Source organism: Ambystoma mexicanum, chromosome 1p, assembly GCF_040938575.1.
Source record: "Ambystoma mexicanum isolate Mex_15411 chromosome 1p, UKY_AmexF1_1, whole genome shotgun sequence".
Lineage (NCBI taxonomy): Eukaryota > Metazoa > Chordata > Amphibia > Caudata > Ambystomatidae > Ambystoma > Ambystoma mexicanum.
The window spans coordinates 1,475,242,716-1,475,262,755 of NC_090921.1; the positions used below are offsets into that span (position 1 = coordinate 1,475,242,716).

The following is a 20,040-nucleotide window of genomic DNA, read 5'->3' on the forward strand; positions in this document are numbered from 1 at the left end:
TCAGTTTGAAGATAATTGTCATATTCGTGAATTTCCTTCAGATCACATGTAGTTTTTCTTTAGGTTGTTGTGAGGATAAGGGTTTTATGTGTGAATGACTTAGGCATTTTTTTTCCAAGGGAAGAAAAAATCCCCCTGCAACTGGCCTCCCTCTAATGCTCCAGTCAGAAACAGGACTCTCAGCTGGTCGGTTAGCTCAGTTGGTTAGAGCGTGGTGCTAATAACGCCAAGGTCACGGGTTCGATCCCCGTATTGGCCACTTTGTCATTTTGGGAAATATTTCTGCTGAAGCATGAGATTGATGCAGAATTGGCACTCACAGCTTTAGAGTTACTAACACAAGATTGCTGTTTTGTTGGAAGCAGCTGTGCATACATAGTCACGGGTCAGTACTGCTGCGGACATAACCAATGTTGTTGTGAGGATAAGGGTTGTATTTGTGAATGAGTTAGGCATTTTCTTTCAAGGGAAGAAAACTCCCCCCTGCAACTGGCCTCCCTCCTATGCTCCAGTCAGAAGGCATACTTTTTCTGACTGAGCATGGTGCTAATCACGCCAAGTTAGCGAATTTGATCCCAGTATTGGCCACTTTGTCAATTTGGGAAATATTTCTGCAGAAGCATGAGATTGATGCAGAATTCCCACCCACAGCTTTAGATTTAATATGACTAGTTTGCTGTTTTGTTGGAAGCAGCAGTCCATAAATGGTCACAGGTCAGTACTGCTGTGGGAAATGACCAATGAGATGCATTTAACCTTCTTTGTCCCAGTTCTACTTAAATGTGATGCAGGCTACAAGTCAGTTTGAAGATAATTGTCATATTCATGAATTTCCTTCAGATCACATGTAGTTTTTCTTTAGGTTGTTGTGAGGATAAGGGTTTTATGTGTGAATGAGTTAGGCATTTTTTTCCAAGGGAAAAAGACTCTCAGCTGGCCGGTTAGCTCAGTTGGTTAGAGCGTGGTGCTAATAACGCCAAGGTCACGGTTAGAGCGTGGTGCTAATAACGCCAAGGTCACGGGTTTGATCCCCGTGTTGGCCACTTTGTCATTTTGGGAAATATTTCTGCAGAAGCATGAGATTGATGCAGAATTGGCACTCACAGCTTTAGAGTTACTAACACAAGATTGCTGTTTTGTTGGAAGCAGCTGTGCATACATAGTCATGGGTCAGTACTGCTGCGGACATAACCAATGTTTTTGTGAGGATAAGGGTTGTATTTGTGAATGAGTTAGGCATTTTTTTTCCAAGGGAAGAAAACATCCCCCTACAACTGGCCTCCTGCTTATGCTTGAGTCAGAAACAAACCTCTCAGCTGGCTGTTTAGCTCATTTGGTTAGAGCGTGGTGCTAATAATGGCAAGGTCACGGGTCCCCGTATTGGCCTCCTTGTCATTTTGGGAAATATTTCTGCAGAAGCATGAGATTGATGCAGAATTGGCACTCACAGCTTTAGAGTTACTAACACAAGATTGCTGTTTTGTTGGAAGCAGCTGTGCATACATGGTCACAGGTCAGTACTGCTGCGGGACATAACCAATGTTGTTGTGAGGATAAGGGTTGTATTTGTGAATGAGTTAGGCATTTTCTTTCAAGGGAAGAAAACTCCCCCCTGCAACTGGCCTCCCTCCTATGCTCCAGTCAGAAGGCATACTTTTTCTGACTGAGCATGGTGCTAATCACGCCAAGTTAGCGGATTTGATCCCAGTATTGGCCACTTTGTCAATTTGGGAAATATTTCTGCAGAAGCATGAGATTGATGCAGAATTCTCACCCACAGCTTTAGATTTACTATGACTAGTTTGCTGTTTTGTTGGAAGCAGCAGTCCATGAATGGTCACAGGTCAGTACTGCTGTGGGAAATGACCAATGAGATGCATTTAACCTTCTTTGTCCCAGTTCTACTTAAATGTGATGCAGGCTACAAGTCAGTTTGAAGATAATTGTCATATTCATGAATTTCCTTTAGATCACATGTAGTTTTTCTTTAGGTTGTTGTGAGGATAAGGGTTTTATGTGTGAATGACTTAGGCATTTTTTTTCCAAGGGAAGAAAAAATCCCCCTGCAACTGGCCACCCTCTAATGCTCCAGTCAGAAACAGGACTCTCAGCTGGTCGGTTAGCTCAGTTGGTTAGAGCGTGGTGCTAATAACGCCAAGGTCACGGGTTCTATCCCTGTATTGGCCACTTTGTCATTTTGGGAAATATTTCTGCAGAAGCATGAGATTGATGCAGAATTGGCACTCACAGCTTTAGAGTTACTAACACAAGATTGCTGTTTTGTTGGAAGCAGCTGTGCATACATAGTCACGGGTCAGTACTGCTGCGGACATAACCAATGTTGTTGTGAGGATAAGGGTTGTATTTGTGAATGAGTTAGGCATTTTCTTTCAAGGGAAGAAAACTCCCCCCTGCAACTGGCCTCCCTCCTATGCTCCAGTCAGAAGGCATACTTTTTCTGACTGAGCATGGTGCTAATCACGCCAAGTTAGCGAATTTGATCCCAGTATTGGCCACTTTGTCAATTTGGGAAATATTTCTGCAGAAGCATGAGATTGATGCAGAATTCCCACCCACAGCTTTAGATTTACTATGACTAGTTTGCTGTTTTGTTGGAAGCAGCAGTCCATAAATGGTCACAGGTCAGTACTGCTGTGGGAAATGACCAATGAGATGCATTTAACCTTCTTTGTCCCAGTTCTACTTAAATGTGATGCAGGCTACACGTCAGTTTGATGGTAATTGTCAAATTCATGAATTTCCTTCAGATCACATGTAGTTTTTCTTTAGGTTGTTGTGAGGATAAGGGTTTTATGTGTGAATGATTTAGGCATTTTTTTTGCAAGGGGAGAAAAAATCCCCCTGCAACTGGCCTCCCTCTTATGCTCCAGTCAGAAACTGGACTCTCAGCTGGTCGGTTAGCTCAGTTGGTTAGAGCGTGGTGCTAATAATGCCAAGGTCACGGGTTCGATCCCCGTATTGGCCACTTTGTCATTTTGGGAAATATTTCTGCAGAAGCATGAGATTGATGCAGAATTGGCACTCACAGCTTTAGAGTTACTAACACAAGATTGCTGTTTTGTTGGTAGCAGCTGTGCATACATGGTCACGGGTCAGTACTGCTGCGGGACATAACCAATGTTGTTGTGAGGATAAGGGTTGTATTTGTGAATGAGTTAGGCATTTTCTTTCAAGGGAAGAAAGCTCCCCCCTGCAACTGGCCTCCCTCCTATGCTCCAGTCAGAAGGCTTACTTTTTCTGACTGAGCATGGTGCTAATCACGCCAAGTTAGCGAATTTGATCCCAGTATTGGCCACTTTGTCAATTTGGGAAATATTTCTGCAGAAGCATGAGATTGATGCAGAATTCCCACCCACAGCTTTATATTTACTATGACTAGTTTGCTGTTTTGTTGGAAACAGCAGTCCATAAATGGTCACAGGTCAGTACTGCTGTGGGAAATGACCAATGAGATGCATTTAACCTTCTTTGTCCCAGTTCTACTTAAATGTGATGCAGGCTACAAGTCAGTTTGAAGATAATTGTCATATTCGTGAATTTCCTTCAGATCACATGTAGTTTTTCTTTAGGTTGTTGTGAGGATAAGGGTTTTATGTGTGAATGAGTTAGGTATTTTTTTTCCAAGGGAAGAAAAAGTCCCCCTGCAACTGGCCTCCCTCTTATGCTCCAGTCAGAAATATTCCTCACAGCTGGCCGGTTAGCTCAGTTGGTTAGAGCGTGGTGTTAATAATGCCAAGGTCACGGGTTCAATCCCCGTATTGGCCACTTTGTCATTTTGGGAAATATTTCTGCAGAAGGATGAGATTGATGCACAATTGGCACTCACAGCTTTAGAGTTACTAACACAAGATTGCTGTTTTGTTGGAAGCAGCTGTGCATACATAGTCACGGGTCAGTACTGCTGCGGACATAACTAATGTTGTGAGGATAAGGGTTGTATTTGTGAATGAGTTAGGCATTTTCTTTCAAGGGAAGAAAACTCCCCCCTGCAACTGGCCTCCCTCCTATGCTCCAGTCAGAAGGCATACTTTTTCTGACTGAGCATGGTGCTAATCACGCCAAGTTAGCGAATTTGATCCCAGTATTGGCCACTTTGTCAATTTGGGAAATATTTCTGCAGAAGCATGAGATTGATGCAGAATTCCCACCCACAGCTTTAGATTTACTATGACTAGTTTCCTGTTTTGTTGGAAGCAGCAGTCCATAAATGGTCACAGGTCAGTACTGCTGTGGGAAATGACCAATGAGATGCATTTAACCTTCTTTGTCCCAGTTCTACTTAAATGTGATGCAGGCTACAAGTCAGTTTGAAGATAATTGTCATATTCGTGAATTTCCTTCAGATCACATGTAGTTTTTCTTTAGGTTGTTGTGAGGATAAGGGTTTTATGTGTGAATGAGTTAGGCATTTTTTTTCCAAGGGAAGAAAAAATCCCCCTGCAACTGGCCTCCCTCTTATGCTCCAGTTAGAAATTTGTTTCTCAGCTGGCCGGTTAGCTCAGTTGGTTAGAGCGTGGTGCTAATAACGCCAAGGTCACGGGTTCGATCCCCGTATTGGCCACTTTGTCATTTTGGGAAATATTTCTGCAGAAGGATGAGATTGATGCAGAATTGGCACTCACAGCTTTAGAGTTACTAACACAAGATTGCTGTTTTGTTGGAAGCAACTGTGCATACATAGTCACGGGTCAGTACTGCTGCGGACATAACTAATGTTGTTGTGAGGATAAGGGTTGTATTTGTGAATGAGTTAGTCATTTTCTTTCAAGGGAAGAAAACTCCCCCCTGCAACTGGCCTCCCTCCTATGCTCCAGTCAGAAGGCATACTTTTTCTGACTGAGCATGGTGCTAATCACGCCAAGTTAGCGAATTTGATCCCAGTATTGGCCACTTTGTCAATTTGGGAAATATTTCTGCAGAAGCATGAGATTGATGCAGAATTCCCACCCACAGCTTTAGATTTACTATGACTAGTTTCCTGTTTTGTTGGAAGCAGCAGTCCATAAATGGTCACAGGTCATTACTGCTGTGGGAAATGACCAATGAGATGCATTTAACCTTCTTTGTCCCAGTTCTACTTAAATGTGATGCAGGCTACACGTCAGTTTGAAGATAATTGTCATATTCATGAATTTCCTTCAGATCACATGTAGTTTTTCTTTAGGTTGTTGTGAGGATAAGGGTTTTATGTGTGAATGACTTAGGCATTTTTTTTGAAAGGGAAGAAAAAATCCCCCTGCAACTGGCCTCCCTCTTATGCTCCAGTCAGAAACAGGACTCTCAGCTGGTCGGTTAGCTCAGTTGGTTAGAGTGTGGTGCGAATAATGCCAAGGTCACGGGTTCGATCCCCGTATTGGCCACTTTGTCATTTTGGGAAATATTTCTGCAGAAGCATGAGATTGATGCAGAATTGGCACTCACAGCTTTAGAGTTACTAACACAAGATTGCTGTTTTGTTGGAAGCAGCTGTGCATACATGGTCACGGGTCAGTACTGCTGCGGGACATAACCAATGTTGTTGTGAGGATAAGGGTTGTATTTGTGAATGAGTTAGGCATTTTCTTTCAAGGGAAGAAAGCTCCCCCCTGCAACTGGCCTCCCTCCTATGCTCCAGTCAGAAGGCTTACTTTTTCTGACTGAGCATGGTGCTAATCACGCCAAGTTAGCGAATTTGATCCCAGTATTGGCCACTTTGTCAATTTGGGAAATATTTCTGCAGAAGCATGAGATTGATGCAGAATTCCCACCCACAGCTTTATATTTACTATGACTAGTTTGCTGTTTTGTTGGAAGCAGCAGTCCATAAATGGTCACAGGTCAGTACTGCTGTGGGAAATGACCAATGAGATGCATTTAACCTTCTTTGTCGCAGTACTACTTAAATGTGATGCAGGCCACAAGTCAGTTTGAAGATAATTGTAATATTCATGAATTTCCTTCAGATCACATGTAGTTTTTCTTTAGGTTGTTGTGAGGATAAGGGTTTTATGTGTGAATGAGTTAGGCATTTTTTTCCAAGGGAACAAGACTCTCAGCTGGCCGGTTAGCTCAGTTGGTTAGAGCGTGGTGCTAATAACGCCAAGGTCACGGGTTTGATCCCCGTATTGGCCACTTTGTCATTTTGGGAAATATTTCTGCAGAAGGATGAGATTGATGCAGAATTGGCACTCACAGCTTTAGAGTTACTAACACAAGATTGCTGTTTTGTTGGAAGCAGCTGTGCATACATAGTCACGGGTCAGTACTGCTGCGGACATAACCAATGTTGTTGTGAGGATAAGGGTTGTATTTGTGAATGAGTTAGGCATTTTCTTTCAAAGGAAGAAAACTCCCCCCTGCAACTGGCCTCCCTCCTATGCTCCAGTCAGAAGGCATACTTTTTCTGACTGAGCATGGTGCTAATCAAGCCAAGTTAGCGAATTTGATCCCAGTATTGGCCACTTTGTCAATTTGGGAAATATTTCTGCAGAAGCATGTGATTGATGCAGAATTCCCACCCACAGCTTTAGATTTACTATGACTAGTTTGCTGTTTTGTTGGAAGCAGCAGTCCATAAATGGTCACAGGTCAGTACTGCTGTGGGAAATGACCAATGAGATGCATTTAACCTTCTTTGTCCCAGTTCTACTTAAATGTGATGCAGGCTACAAGTCAGTTTGAAGATAATTGTCATATTCATGAATTTCCTTCAGATCACATGTAGTTTTTCTTTAGGTTGTTGTGAGGATAAGGGTTTTATGTGTGAATGAGTTAGGCATTTTTTTTCCAAGGGAAGAAAAAATCCCCCTGCAACTGGCCTCCCTCTTATGGTCCAGTCAGATATATGCCTCTCAGCTGGCCGGTTAGCTCAGTTGGTTAGAGCGTGGTGCTAATAACGCCAAGGTCACGGTTTCGATCCCCGTATTGGCCACTTTGTCATTTTGGGAAATATTTCTGCAGAAGCATGAGATTGATGCAGAATTGGCACTCACAGCTTTAGAGTTACTAACACAAGATTGCTGTTTTGTTGGAAGCAGCTGTGCATACCTGGTCACGGGTCAGTACCGCTGCGGGACATAACCAATGTTGTTGTGAGGATAAGGGCTGTATTTGTGAATGAGTTAGGCATTTTCTTTCAAGGGAAGAAAACTCCGCCCTGCAACTGGCCTCCCTCCTATGCTCCAGTCAGAAGGCATACTTTTTCTGACTGAGCATGGTGCTAATAACGCCAAGTTAGCGTATTTGATCCCTGTATTGGCCACTTTGTCAATTTGGGAAAAATGTCTGCAGAAGGATGAGATTGATGCACAATTGGCACTCACAGCTTTAGAGTTACTAACACAAGATTGCTGTTTTGTTGGAAGCCGCTGTGCATACATAGTCACGGGTCAGTACTGCTGCGGACATAACCAATGTTGTTGTGAGGATAAGGGTTGTATTTGTGAATGAGTTAGGCATTTTCTTTCAAGGAAAGAAAACTCCCCCCTGCAACTGGCCTCCCTCCTATGCTCCAGTCAGAAGCATACTTTTTCTGACTGAGCATCTTGCTAATCACGCCAAGTTAGCGAGTTTGATCCCAGTATTGGCCACTTTGTCAATTTGGGAAAAATGTCTGCAGAAGCATTAGATTGATGCAGAATTCCCAACCACAGCTTTAGATTTACTATGACTAGTTTGCTGTTTTGTTGGAAGCAGCAGTCCATAAATGGTCACAGGTCAGTACTGCTGTGGGAAATGACCAATGAGATGCATTTAACCTTCTTTGTCCCAGTTCTACTTAAATGTGATGCAGGCTACAAGTCAGTTTGAAGATAATTGTCATATTCATGAATTTCCTTCAGATCACATGTAGTTTTTCTTTAGGTTGTTGTGAGGATAAGGGTTTTATGTGTGAATGAGTTAGGCATTTTTTTTCCAAGGGAAGAAAAAATCCCCCTGCAACTGGCCTCCCTCTTATGGTCCAGTCAGAAATATTCCTCTCAGCTGGCCGGTTAGCTCAGTTGGTTAGAGCGTGGTGCTAATAACGCCAAGGTCACGGGTTCGATCCCCGTATTGGCCACTTTGTCATTTTGGGAAATATTTCTGCAGAAGGATGAGATTGATGCAGAATTGGCACTCACAGCTTTAGAGTTACTAACACAAGATTGCTGTTTTGTTGGAAGCAGCTGTGCATACATAGTCACGGGTCAGTACTGCTGCGGACATAACCAATGTTGTTGTGAGGATAAGGGTTGTATTTGTGAATGAGTTAGGCATTTTCTTTCACGGAAAGAAAACTCCCCCCTGCAACTGGCCTGCCTCCTATGCTCCAGTCAGAAGCATACTTTTTCTGACTGAGCATGGTGCTAATAACGCCAAGTTAGCGTATTTGATCCCTGTATTGGCCACTTTGTCAATTTGGGAAAAATGTCTGCAGAAGGATGAGATTGATGCACAATTGGCACTCACAGCTTTAGAGTTACTAACATAAGATTGCTGTTTTGTTGGAAGCCGCTGTGCATACATAGTCACGGGTCAGTACTGCTGCGGACATAACCAATGTTGTTGTGAGGATAAGGGTTGTATTTGTGAATGAGTTAGGCATTTTCTTTCAAGGAAAGAAAACTCCCCCCTGCAACTGGCCTCCCTCCTATGCTCCAGTCAGAAGCATACTTTTTCTGACTGAGCATCTTGCTAATCACGCCAAGTTAGCGAGTTTGATCCCAGTATTGGCCACTTTGTCAATTTGGGAAAAATGTCTGCAGAAGCATTAGATTGATGCAGAATTCCCAACCACAGCTTTAGATTTACTATGACTAGTTTGCTGTTTTGTTGGAAGCAGCAGTCCATAAATGGTCACAGGTCAGTACTGCTGTGGGAAATGACCAATGAGATGCATTTAACCTTCTTTGTCCCAGTTCTACTTAAATGTGATGCAGGCTACAAGTCAGTTTGAAGATAATTGTCATATTCATGAATTTCCTTCAGATCACATGTAGTTTTTCTTTAGGTTGTTGTGAGGATAAGGGTTTTATGTGTGAATGAGTTAGGCATTTTTTTTCCAAGGGAAGAAAAAATCCCCCTGCAACTGGCCTCCCTCTTATGGTCCAGTCAGAAATATTCCTCTCAGCTGGCCGGTTAGCTCAGTTGGTTAGAGCGTGGTGCTAATAACGCCAAGGTCACGGGTTCGATCCCCGTATTGGCCACTTTGTCATTTTGGGAAATATTTCTGCAGAAGGATGAGATTGATGCAGAATTGGCACTCACAGCTTTAGAGTTACTAACACAAGATTGCTGTTTTGTTGGAAGCAGCTGTGCATACATAGTCACGGGTCAGTACTGCTGCGGACATAACCAATGTTGTTGTGAGGATAAGGGTTGTATTTGTGAATGAGTTAGGCATTTTCTTTCACGGAAAGAAAACTCCCCCCTGCAACTGGCCTGCCTCCTATGCTCCAGTCAGAAGCATACTTTTTCTGACTGAGCATGGTGCTAATCACGCCAAGTTAGCGAATTTGATCCCAGTATTGGCCACTTTGTCAATTTGGGAAAAATGTCTGCAGAAGCATTAGATTGATGCAGAATTCCCACCCACAGCTTTAGATTTACTATGACAAGTTTGCTGTTTTGTTGGAAGCAGCAGTCCATAAATGGTCACAGGTCAGTACTGCTGTGGGAAATGACCAATGAGATGCATTTAACCTTCTTTGTCCCAGTTCTACTTAAATGTGATGCAGGCTACAAGTCAGTTTGAAGATAATTGTCATATTCATGAATTTCCTTCAGATCACATGTAGTTTTTCTTTAGGTTGTTGTGAGGATAAGGGTTTTATGTGTGAATGAGTTAGGCATTTTTTTCCAAGGGAATAAGACTCTCAGCTGGCCGGTTAGCTCAGTTCTTTAGAGCTTGGTGCTAATAATGCCAAGGTCACGGGTTCGATCCCCATATTGGCCACTTTGTAATTTTGGGAAATATTTCTGCAGAAGCATGAGATTGATGCAGAATTGGCACTCACAGCTTTAGAGTTACTAACACAAGATTGCTGTTTTGTTGGAAGCAGCTGTGCATACATAGTCACGGGTCAGTACTGCTGCGGACATAACCAATGTTGTTGTGAGGATAAGGGTTGTATTTGTGAATGAGTTAGGCATTTTTTTTCCAAGGGAAGAAAACATCCCCCTACAACTGGCCTCCTGCTTATGCTTGAGTCAGAAACAAAACTCTCAGCTGGCTGTTTAGCTCATTTGGTTAGAGCGTGGTGCTAATAATGGCAAGGTCATGGGTCCCCGTATTGGCCTCCTTGTCATTTTGGGAAATATTTCTGCAGAAGCATGAGATTGATGCAGAATTGGCACTCACAGCTTTAGAGTTACTAACACAAGATTGCTGTTTTGTTGGAAGCAGCTGTGCATACATGGTCACGGGTCAGTACTGCTGCGGGACATAACCAATGTTGTTGTGAGGATAAGGGTTGTATTTGTGAATGAGTTAGGCATTTTCTTTCAAGGGAAGAAAACTCCCCCCTGCAACTGGCCTCCCTCCTATGCTCCAGTCAGAAGGCATACTTTTTCTGACTGAGCATGGTGCTAATCACGCCAAGTTAGCGGATTTGATCCCAGTATTGGCCACTTTGTCAATTTGGGAAATATTTCTGCAGAAGCATGAGATTGATGCAGAATTGCCACCCACAGCTTTAGATTTACTATGACTAGTTTGCTGTTTTGTTGGAAGCAGCAGTCCATAAATGGTCACAGGTCAGTACTGCTGTGGGAAATGACCAATGAGATGCATTTAACCTTCTTTGTCCCAGTTCTACTTAAATGTGATGCAGGCTACAAGTCAGTTTGAAGATAATTGTCATATTCATGAATTTCCTTTAGATCACATGTAGTTTTTCTTTAGGTTGTTGTGAGGATAAGGGTTTTATGTGTGAATGACTTAGGCATTTTATTTCCAAGGGAAGAAAAAATCCCCCTGCAACTGGCCTCCCTCTAATGCTCCAGTCAGAAACAGGACTCTCAGCTGGTCGGTTAGCTCAGTTGGTTAGAGCATGGTGCTAATAACGCCAAGGTCACGGGTTCGATCCCGTATTGGCCACTTTGTCATTTTGGGAAATATTTCTGCAGAAGCATGAGATTGATGCAGAATTGGCACTCACAGCTTTAGAGTTACTAACACAATATTGCTGTTTTGTTGGAAGCAGCTGTGCATACATAGTCACGGGTCAGTACTGCTGCGGACATAACCAATGTTGTTGTGAGGATAAGGGTTGTATTTGTGAATGAGTTAGGCATTTTCTTTCAAGGGAAGAAAACTCCCCCCTGCAACTGGCCTCCCTCCTATGCTCCAGTCAGAAGGCATACTTTTTCTGACTGAGCATGGTGCTAATCACGCCAAGTTAGCGAATTTGATCCCAGTATTGGCCACTTTGTCAATTTGGGAAATATTTCTGCAGAAGCATGAGATTGATGCAGAATTCCCACCCACAGCTTTAGATTTAATATGACTAGTTTGCTGTTTTGTTGGAAGCAGCAGTCCATAAATGGTCACAGGTCAGTACTGCTGTGGGAAATGACCAATGAGATGCATTTAACCTTCTTTGTCCCAGTTCTACTTAAATGTGATGCAGGCTACAAGTCAGTTTGAAGATAATTGTCATATTCATGAATTTCCTTCAGATCACATGTAGTTTTTCTTTAGGTTGTTGTGAGGATAAGGGTTTTATGTGTGAATGAGTTAGGCATTTTTTTCCAAGGGAAAAAGACTCTCAGCTGGCCGGTTAGCTCAGTTGGTTAGAGCGTGGTGCTAATAACGCCAACGTCATGGGTTCGATCCCCGTATTGGCCACTTTGTCATTTTGGGAAATATTTCTGCAGAAGCATGAGATTGATGCAGAATTGGCACTCACAGCTTTAGAGTTACTAACACAAGATTGCTGTTTTGTTGGAAGCAGCTGTGCATACATAGTCACGGGTCAGTACTGCTGCAGACATAACCAATGTTGTTGTGAGGATGAGGATAAGGGTTGTATTTGTGAATGAGTTAGGCATTTTTTTCCAAGGGAAGAAAACATCCCCCTACAACTGGCCTCCTGCTTATGCTTGAGTCAGAAACAAAACTCTCAGCTGGCTGTTTAGCTCATTTGGTTAGAGCGTGGTGCTAATAATGGCAAGGTCACGGGTCCCCGTATTGGCCTCCTTGTCATTTTGGGAAATATTTCTGCAGAAGCATGAGATTGATGCAGAATTGGCACTCACAGCTTTAGAGTTACTAACACAAGATTGCTGTTTTGTTGGAAGCAGCTGTGCATACATGGTCACGGGTCAGTACTGCTGCGGGACATAACCAATGTTGTTGTGAGGATAAGGGATGTATTTGTGAATGAGTTAGGCCTTTTCTTTCAAGGGAAGAAAACTCCCCCCTGCAACTGGCCTCCCTCCTATGCTCCAGTCAGAAGGCATACTTTTTCTGACTGAGCATGGTGCTAATCACGCCAAGTTAGCGGATTTGATCCCAGTATTGGCCACTTTGTCAATTTGGGAAATATTTCTGCAGAAGCATGAGATTGATGCAGAATTCCCACCCACAGCTTTAGATTTACTATGACTAGTTTGCTGTTTTGTTGGAAGCAGCAGTCCATAAATGGTCACAGGTCAGTACTGCTGCGGGAAATGACCATTGAGATGCATTTAACCTTCTTTGTCCCAGTTCTACTTAAATGTGATGCAGGCTACAAGTCAGTTTGAAGATAATTGTCATATTCATGAATTTCCTTCAGATCACATGTAGTTTTTCTTTAGGTTGTTGTGAGGATAAGGGTTTTATGTGTGAATGAGTTAGGCATTTTTTTCCAAGGGAAAAAGACTCTCAGCTGGCCGGTTAGCTCAGTTGGTTAGAGCGTGGTGCTAATAACGGCAAGGTCACGGTTTCGATCCCCGTATTGGCCACTTTGTCATTTTGGGAAATATTTCTGCAGAAGCATGAGATTGATGCAGAATTGGCACTCACAGCTTTAGAGTTACTAACACAAGATTGCTGTTTTGTTGGAAGCAGCTGTGCATGCCTGGTCACGGGTCAGTACCGCTGCGGGACATAACCAATGTTGTTGTGAGGATAAGGGCTGTATTTGTGAATGAGTTAGGCATTTTCTTTCAAGGGAAGAAAACTCCGCCCTGCAACTGGCCTCCCTCCTATGCTCCAGTCAGAAGGCATACTTTTTCTGACTGAGCATGGTGCTAATAACGCCAAGTTAGCGTATTTGATCCCTGTATTGGCCACTTTGTCAATTTGGGAAAAATGTCTGCAGAAGCATTAGATTGATGCAGAATTCCCACCCACAGCTTTAGATTTACTATGACAAGTTTACTGTTTTGTTGGAAGCAGCAGTCCATAAATGGTCACAGGTCAGTACTGCTATGGGAAATGACCAATGAGATGCATTTAACCTTCTTTGTCCCAGTTCTACTTAAATGTGATGCAGGCTACAAGTCAGTTTGAAGATAATTGTCATATTCATGAATTTCCTTCAGATCTCATGTAGTTTTTCTTTAGGTTGTTGTGAGGATAAGGGTTTTATGTGTGAATGACTTAGGCATTTTTTTTCCAAGGGAAGAAAAAATCCCCCTGCAACTGGCCTCCTTCTTATGCTCCAGTCAGAAACAGGACTCTCAGCTGGTCGGTTAGCTCAGTTGGTTAGAGCGTGGCGCTAATAACGCCAAGGTCACGGGTTCGATCCCCGTATTGTCCACTTTGTCTTTTTACGAAATATTTCTGCAGAAGCATGAGATTGTTGCAGAATTGGCACTCACAGCTTTAGAGTTACTAACACAAGATTGCTGTTTTGTTGGAAGCAGCTGTGCATACATAGTCACGGGTCAGTACTGCTGCGGACATAACCAATGTTGTTGTGAGGATAAGGGTTGTATTTGTGAATGAGTTAAGCATTTTCTTTCAAGGGAAGAAAACTCCCCCCTGCAACTGGCCTCCCTCCCTTGCTCCAGTCAGAAGGCATACTTTTTCTGACTGAGCATGGTGCTAATCACGCCAAGTTAGCGAATTTGATCCCAGTATTCGCCACTTTGTCAATTTGGGAAATATTTCTGCAGAAGCATGAGATTGATGCAGAACTCCCACCCACAGCTTTAGATTTACTATGACTAGTTGGCTATTTTGTTGGAAGCAGCAGTCCATAAATGGTCACAGGTCAGTACTGCTGTGGGAAATGACCAATGAGATGCATTTAACCTTCTTTGTCCCAGTTCTACTTAAATGTGATGCAGGCTACAAGTCAGTTTGAAGATAATTGTCATATTCATGAATTTCCTTCAGATCGCATGTAGTTTTTCTTTAGGTTGTTGTGGGGATAAGGGTTTTATGTGTGAATGAGTTAGGCATTTTTTTTCCAAGGGAAAAAGATCCTCAGTTGGCCAGTTAGCTCAGTTGGTTAGAGCGTGGTGCTAATAACGCCAAGGTCACGGGTTCGATCCCCGTATTGGCCACTTTGTCATTTTGGGAAATATTTCTGCAGAAGCATGAGATTGATGCAGAATTGGCACTCACAGCTTTAGAGTTACTAACACAAGATTGCTGTTTTGTTGGAAGCAGCTGTGCATACATAGTCACGGGTCAGTACTGCTGCGGACATAACCAATGTTGTTGTGAGGATAAGGGTTGTATTTGTGAATGAGTTAGGCATTTTCTTTCAAGGGAAGAAAACTCCCCCCTGCAACTGGCCTCCCTCCTATGCTCCAGTCAGAAGGCATACTTTTTCTGACTGAGCATGGTGCTAATCACGCCAAGTTAGCGAATTTGATCCCAGTATTGGCCACTTTGTCAATTTGGGAAATATTTCTGCAGAAGCATGAGATTGATGCAGAATTCCCACCCACAGCTTTAGATTTAATATGACTAGTTTGCTGTTTTGTTGGAAGCAGCAGTCCATAAATGGTCACAGGTCAGTACTGCTGTGGGAAATGACCAATGAGATGCATTTAACCTTCTTTGTCCCAGTTCTACTTAAATGTGATGCAGGCTACAAGTCAGTTTGAAGATAATTGTCATATTCATGAATTTCCTTCAGATCACATGTAGTTTTTCTTTAGGTTGTTGTGAGGATAAGGGTTTTATGTGTGAATGAGTTAGGCATTTTTTTCCAAGGGAAAAAGACTCTCAGCTGGCCGGTTAGCTCAGTTGGTTAGAGCGTGGTGCTAATAACGCCAAGGTCACGGGTTCGATCCCCGTATTGGCCACTTTGTCATTTTGGGAAATATTTCTGCAGAAGCATGAGATTGATGCAGAATTGGCACTCACAGCTTTAGAGTTACTAACACAAGATTGCTGTTTTGTTGGAAGCAGCTGTGCATACATAGTCACGGGTCAGTACTGCTGCGGACATAACCAATGTTGTTGTGAGGATAAGGGTTGTATTTGTGAATGAGTTAGGCATTTTCTTTCAAGGGAAGAAAACTCCCCCCTGCAACTGGCCTCCCTCCTATGCTCCAGTCAGAAGGCATACTTTTTCTGACTGAGCATGGTGCTAATCACGCCAAGTTAGCGAATTTGATCCCAGTATTGGCCACTTTGTCAATTTGGGAAATATTTCTGCAGAAGCATGAGATTGATGCAGAATTCCCACCCACAGCTTTAGATTTACTATGACTAGTTTGCTGTTTTGTTGGAAGCAGCAGTCCATAAATGGTCACAGGTCAGTACTGCTGTGGGAAATGACCAATGAGATGCATTTAACCTTCTTTGTCCCAGTTCTACTTAAATGTGATGCAGGCTACACGTCAGTTTGATGGTAATTGTCAAATTCATGAATTTCCTTCAGATCACATGTAGTTTTTCTTTAGGTTGTTGTGAGGATAAGGGTTTTATGTGTGAATGATTTAGGCATTTTTTTTGCAAGGGGAGAAAAAATCCCCCTGCAACTGGCCTCCCTCTTATGCTCCAGTCAGAAACTGGACTCTCAGCTGGTCGGTTAGCTCAGTTGGTTAGAGCGTGGTGCTAATAATGCCAAGGTCACGGGTTCGATCCCCGTATTGGCCACTTTGTCTTTTTACGAAATATTTCTGCAGAAGCATGAGATTGTTGCAGAATTGGCACTCACAGCTTTAGAGTTACTAACACAAGATTGCTGTTTTGTTGGAAGCAGCTGTGCATACATAGTCACGGGTCAGTACTGCTGCGGACATAACCAATGTTGTTGTGAGGATAAGGGTTGTATTTGTGAATGAGTTAAGCATTTTCTTTCAAGGGAAGAAAACTCCCCCCTGCAACTGGCCTCCCTCCCTTGCTCCAGTCAGAAGGCATACTTTTTCTGACTGAGCATGGTGCTAATCACGCCAAGTTAGCGAATTTGATCCCAGTATTCGCCACTTTGTCAATTTGGGAAATATTTCTGCAGAAGCATGAGATTGATGCAGAACTCCCACCCACAGCTTTAGATTTACTATGACTAGTTGGCTATTTTGTTGGAAGCAGCAGTCCATAAATGGTCACAGGTCAGTACTGCTGTGGGAAATGACCAATGAGATGCATTTAACCTTCTTTGTCCCAGTTCTACTTAAATGTGATGCAGGCTACAAGTCAGTTTGAAGATAATTGTCATATTCATGAATTTCCTTCAGATCGCATGTAGTTTTTGTTTAGGTTGTTGTGGGGATAAGGGTTTTATGTGTGAATGAGTTAGGCATTTTTTTTCCAAGGGAAAAAGATTCTCAGCTGGCCAGTTAGCTCAGTTGGTTAGAGCGTGGTGCTAATAACGCCAAGGTCACGGGTTCGATCCCCGTATTGGCCACTTTGTCATTTTGGGAAATATTTCTGCAGAAGCATGAGATTGATGCAGAATTGGCACTCACAGCTTTAGAGTTACTAACACAAGATTGCTGTTTTGTTGGAAGCAGCTGTGCATACATAGTCACGGGTCAGTACTGCTGCGGACATAACCAATGTTGTTGTGAGGATAAGGGTTGTATTTGTGAATGAGTTAGGCATTTTCTTTCAAGGGAAGAAAACTCCCCCCTGCAACTGGCCTCCCTCCTATGCTCCAGTCAGAAGGCATACTTTTTCTGACTGAGCATGGTGCTAATCACGCCAAGTTAGCGAATTTGATCCCAGTATTGGCCACTTTGTCAATTTGGGAAATATTTCTGCAGAAGCATGAGATTGATGCAGAATTCCCACCCACAGCTTTAGATTTAATATGACTAGTTTGCTGTTTTGTTGGAAGCAGCAGTCCATAAATGGTCACAGGTCAGTACTGCTGTGGGAAATGACCAATGAGATGCATTTAACCTTCTTTGTCCCAGTTCTACTTAAATGTGATGCAGGCTACAAGTCAGTTTGAAGATAATTGTCATATTCATGAATTTCCTTCAGATCACATGTAGTTTTTCTTTAGGTTGTTGTGAGGATAAGGGTTTTATGTGTGAATGAGTTAGGCATTTTTTTCCAAGGGAAAAAGACTCTCAGCTGGCCGGTTAGCTCAGTTGGTTAGAGCGTGGTGCTAATAACGCCAAGGTCACGGGTTCGATCCCCGTATTGGCCACTTTGTCATTTTGGGAAATATTTCTGCAGAAGCATGAGATTGATGCAGAATTGGCACTCACAGCTTTAGAGTTACTAACACAAGATTGCTGTTTTGTTGGAAGCAGCTGTGCATACATAGTCACGGGTCAGTACTGCTGCGGACATAACCAATGTTGTTGTGAGGATAACGGTTGTATTTGTGAATGAGTTAGGCATTTTCTTTCAAGGGAAGAAAACTCCCCCCTGCAACTGGCCTCCCTCCTATGCTCCAGTCAGAAGGCATACTTTTTCTGACTGAGCATGGTGCTAATCACGCCAAGTTAGCGAATTTGATCCCAGTATTGGCCACTTTGTCAATTTGGGAAATATTTCTGCAGAAGCATGAGATTGATGCAGAATTCCCACCCACAGCTTTAGATTTACTATGACTAGTTTGCTGTTTTGTTGGAAGCAGCAGTCCATAAATGGTCACAGGTCAGTACTGCTGTGGGAAATGACCAATGAGATGCATTTAACCTTCTTTGTCCCAGTTCTACTTAAATGTGATGCAGGCTACACGTCAGTTTGATGGTAATTGTCAAATTCATGAATTTCCTTCAGATCACATGTAGTTTTTCTTTAGGTTGTTGTGAGGATAAGGGTTTTATGTGTGAATGATTTAGGCATTTTTTTTGCAAGGGGAGAAAAAATCCCCCTGCAACTGGCCTCCCTCTTATGCTCCAGTCAGAAACTGGACTCTCAGCTGGTCGGTTAGCTCAGTTGGTTAGAGCGTGGTGCTAATAATGCCAAGGTCACGGGTTCGATCCCCGTATTGGCCACTTTGTCATTTTGGGAAATATTTCTGCAGAAGCATGAGATTGATGCAGAATTGGCACTCACAGCTTTAGAGTTACTAACACAAGATTGCTGTTTTGTTGGTAGCAGCTGTGCATACATGGTCACGGGTCAGTACTGCTGCGGGACATAACCAATGTTGTTGTGAGGATAAGGGTTGTATTTGTGAATGAGTTAGGCATTTTCTTTCAAGGGAAGAAAGCTCCCCCCTGCAACTGGCCTCCCTCCTATGCTCCAGTCAGAAGGCTTACTTTTTCTGACTGAGCATGGTGCTAATCACGCCAAGTTAGCGAATTTGATCCCAGTATTGGCCACTTTGTCAATTTGGGAAATATTTCTGCAGAAGCATGAGATTGATGCAGAATTCCCACCCACAGCTTTATATTTACTATGACTAGTTTGCTGTTTTGTTGGAAACAGCAGTCCATAAATGGTCACAGGTCAGTACTGCTGTGGGAAATGACCAATGAGATGCATTTAACCTTCTTTGTCCCAGTTCTACTTAAATGTGATGCAGGCTACAAGTCAGTTTGAAGATAATTGTCATATTCGTGAATTTCCTTCAGATCACATGTAGTTTTTCTTTAGGTTGTTGTGAGGATAAGGGTTTTATGTGTGAATGAGTTAGGTATTTTTTTTCCAAGGGAAGAAAAAGTCCCCCTGCAACTGGCCTCCCTCTTATGCTCCAGTCAGAAATATTCCTCACATCTGGCCGGTTAGCTCAGTTGGTTAGAGCGTGGTGTTAATAATGCCAAGGTCACGGGTTCGATCCCCGTATTGGCCACTTTGTCATTTTGGGAAATATTTCTGCAGAAGGATGAGATTGATGCACAATTGGCACTCACAGCTTTAGAGTTACTAACACAAGATTGCTGTTTTGTTGGAAGCAGCTGTGCATACATAGTCACGGGTCAGTACTGCTGCGGACATAACTAATGTTGTGAGGATAAGGGTTGTATTTGTGAATGAGTTAGGCATTTTCTTTCAAGGGAAGAAAACTCCCCCCTGCAACTGGCCTCCCTCCTATGCTCCAGTCAGAAGGCATACTTTTTCTGACTGAGCATGGTGCTAATCACGCCAAGTTAGCGAATTTGATCCCAGTATTGGCCACTTTGTCAATTTGGGAAATATTTCTGCAGAAGCATGAGATTGATGCAGAATTCCCACCCACAGCTTTAGATTTACTATGACTAGTTTCCTGTTTTGTTGGAAGCAGCAGTCCATAAATGGTCACAGGTCAGTACTGCTGTGGGAAATGACCAATGAGATGCATTTAACCTTCTTTGTCCCAGTTCTACTTAAATGTGATGCAGGCTACAAGTCAGTTTGAAGATAATTGTCATATTCGTGAATTTCCTTCAGATCACATGTAGTTTTTCTTTAGGTTGTTGTGAGGATAAGGGTTTTATGTGTGAATGAGTTAGGCATTTTTTTTCCAAGGGAAGAAAAAATCCCCCTGCAACTGGCCTCCCTCTTATGCTCCAGTTAGAAATTTGTTTCTCAGCTGGCCGGTTAGCTCAGTTGGTTAGAGCGTGGTGCTAATAACGCCAAGGTCACGGGTTCGATCCCCGTATTGGCCACTTTGTCATTTTGGGAAATATTTCTGCAGAAGGATGAGATTGATGCAGAATTGGCACTCACAGCTTTAGAGTTACTAACACAAGATTGCTGTTTTGTTGGAAGCAACTGTGCATACA

At 42.8% G+C, this 20,040-nt stretch overlaps 18 non-coding genes across 18 annotated transcripts; all 18 read left to right on the plus strand.

The window, feature by feature from the left end:
* Window positions 1-185: 185 nt before the first annotated feature.
* TRNAI-AAU (transfer RNA isoleucine (anticodon AAU)) lies at window positions 186-259 on the plus strand. Its single transcript has one exon. It is a non-coding gene; the product is annotated as a tRNA-Ile (tRNA).
* A 2,653-nt stretch (window positions 260-2,912) lies between these two features.
* Window positions 2,913-2,986, plus strand: TRNAI-AAU (transfer RNA isoleucine (anticodon AAU)). Its single transcript has one exon. It is a non-coding gene; the product is annotated as a tRNA-Ile (tRNA).
* Window positions 2,987-3,712: 726 nt separating this feature from the next.
* On the plus strand, window positions 3,713-3,786 carry TRNAI-AAU (transfer RNA isoleucine (anticodon AAU)). Its single transcript has one exon. It is a non-coding gene; the product is annotated as a tRNA-Ile (tRNA).
* A 722-nt stretch (window positions 3,787-4,508) lies between these two features.
* TRNAI-AAU (transfer RNA isoleucine (anticodon AAU)) lies at window positions 4,509-4,582 on the plus strand. Its single transcript has one exon. It is a non-coding gene; the product is annotated as a tRNA-Ile (tRNA).
* Window positions 4,583-6,058: 1,476 nt separating this feature from the next.
* On the plus strand, window positions 6,059-6,132 carry TRNAI-AAU (transfer RNA isoleucine (anticodon AAU)). The gene has a single exon. It is a non-coding gene; the product is annotated as a tRNA-Ile (tRNA).
* A 725-nt stretch (window positions 6,133-6,857) lies between these two features.
* TRNAI-AAU (transfer RNA isoleucine (anticodon AAU)) lies at window positions 6,858-6,931 on the plus strand. Its single transcript has one exon. It is a non-coding gene; the product is annotated as a tRNA-Ile (tRNA).
* Window positions 6,932-7,985: 1,054 nt separating this feature from the next.
* TRNAI-AAU (transfer RNA isoleucine (anticodon AAU)) lies at window positions 7,986-8,059 on the plus strand. The gene has a single exon. It is a non-coding gene; the product is annotated as a tRNA-Ile (tRNA).
* A 1,052-nt stretch (window positions 8,060-9,111) lies between these two features.
* On the plus strand, window positions 9,112-9,185 carry TRNAI-AAU (transfer RNA isoleucine (anticodon AAU)). The gene has a single exon. It is a non-coding gene; the product is annotated as a tRNA-Ile (tRNA).
* A 2,568-nt stretch (window positions 9,186-11,753) lies between these two features.
* TRNAI-AAU (transfer RNA isoleucine (anticodon AAU)) lies at window positions 11,754-11,827 on the plus strand. The gene has a single exon. It is a non-coding gene; the product is annotated as a tRNA-Ile (tRNA).
* A 1,826-nt stretch (window positions 11,828-13,653) lies between these two features.
* Window positions 13,654-13,727, plus strand: TRNAI-AAU (transfer RNA isoleucine (anticodon AAU)). The gene has a single exon. It is a non-coding gene; the product is annotated as a tRNA-Ile (tRNA).
* A 677-nt stretch (window positions 13,728-14,404) lies between these two features.
* On the plus strand, window positions 14,405-14,478 carry TRNAI-AAU (transfer RNA isoleucine (anticodon AAU)). Its single transcript has one exon. It is a non-coding gene; the product is annotated as a tRNA-Ile (tRNA).
* Window positions 14,479-15,154: 676 nt separating this feature from the next.
* Window positions 15,155-15,228, plus strand: TRNAI-AAU (transfer RNA isoleucine (anticodon AAU)). Its single transcript has one exon. It is a non-coding gene; the product is annotated as a tRNA-Ile (tRNA).
* A 725-nt stretch (window positions 15,229-15,953) lies between these two features.
* On the plus strand, window positions 15,954-16,027 carry TRNAI-AAU (transfer RNA isoleucine (anticodon AAU)). Its single transcript has one exon. It is a non-coding gene; the product is annotated as a tRNA-Ile (tRNA).
* A 677-nt stretch (window positions 16,028-16,704) lies between these two features.
* Window positions 16,705-16,778, plus strand: TRNAI-AAU (transfer RNA isoleucine (anticodon AAU)). Its single transcript has one exon. It is a non-coding gene; the product is annotated as a tRNA-Ile (tRNA).
* Window positions 16,779-17,454: 676 nt separating this feature from the next.
* Window positions 17,455-17,528, plus strand: TRNAI-AAU (transfer RNA isoleucine (anticodon AAU)). The gene has a single exon. It is a non-coding gene; the product is annotated as a tRNA-Ile (tRNA).
* A 725-nt stretch (window positions 17,529-18,253) lies between these two features.
* Window positions 18,254-18,327, plus strand: TRNAI-AAU (transfer RNA isoleucine (anticodon AAU)). Its single transcript has one exon. It is a non-coding gene; the product is annotated as a tRNA-Ile (tRNA).
* Window positions 18,328-19,053: 726 nt separating this feature from the next.
* TRNAI-AAU (transfer RNA isoleucine (anticodon AAU)) lies at window positions 19,054-19,127 on the plus strand. Its single transcript has one exon. It is a non-coding gene; the product is annotated as a tRNA-Ile (tRNA).
* A 722-nt stretch (window positions 19,128-19,849) lies between these two features.
* On the plus strand, window positions 19,850-19,923 carry TRNAI-AAU (transfer RNA isoleucine (anticodon AAU)). Its single transcript has one exon. It is a non-coding gene; the product is annotated as a tRNA-Ile (tRNA).
* The last annotated feature ends 117 nt before the right edge of the window (window positions 19,924-20,040 follow it).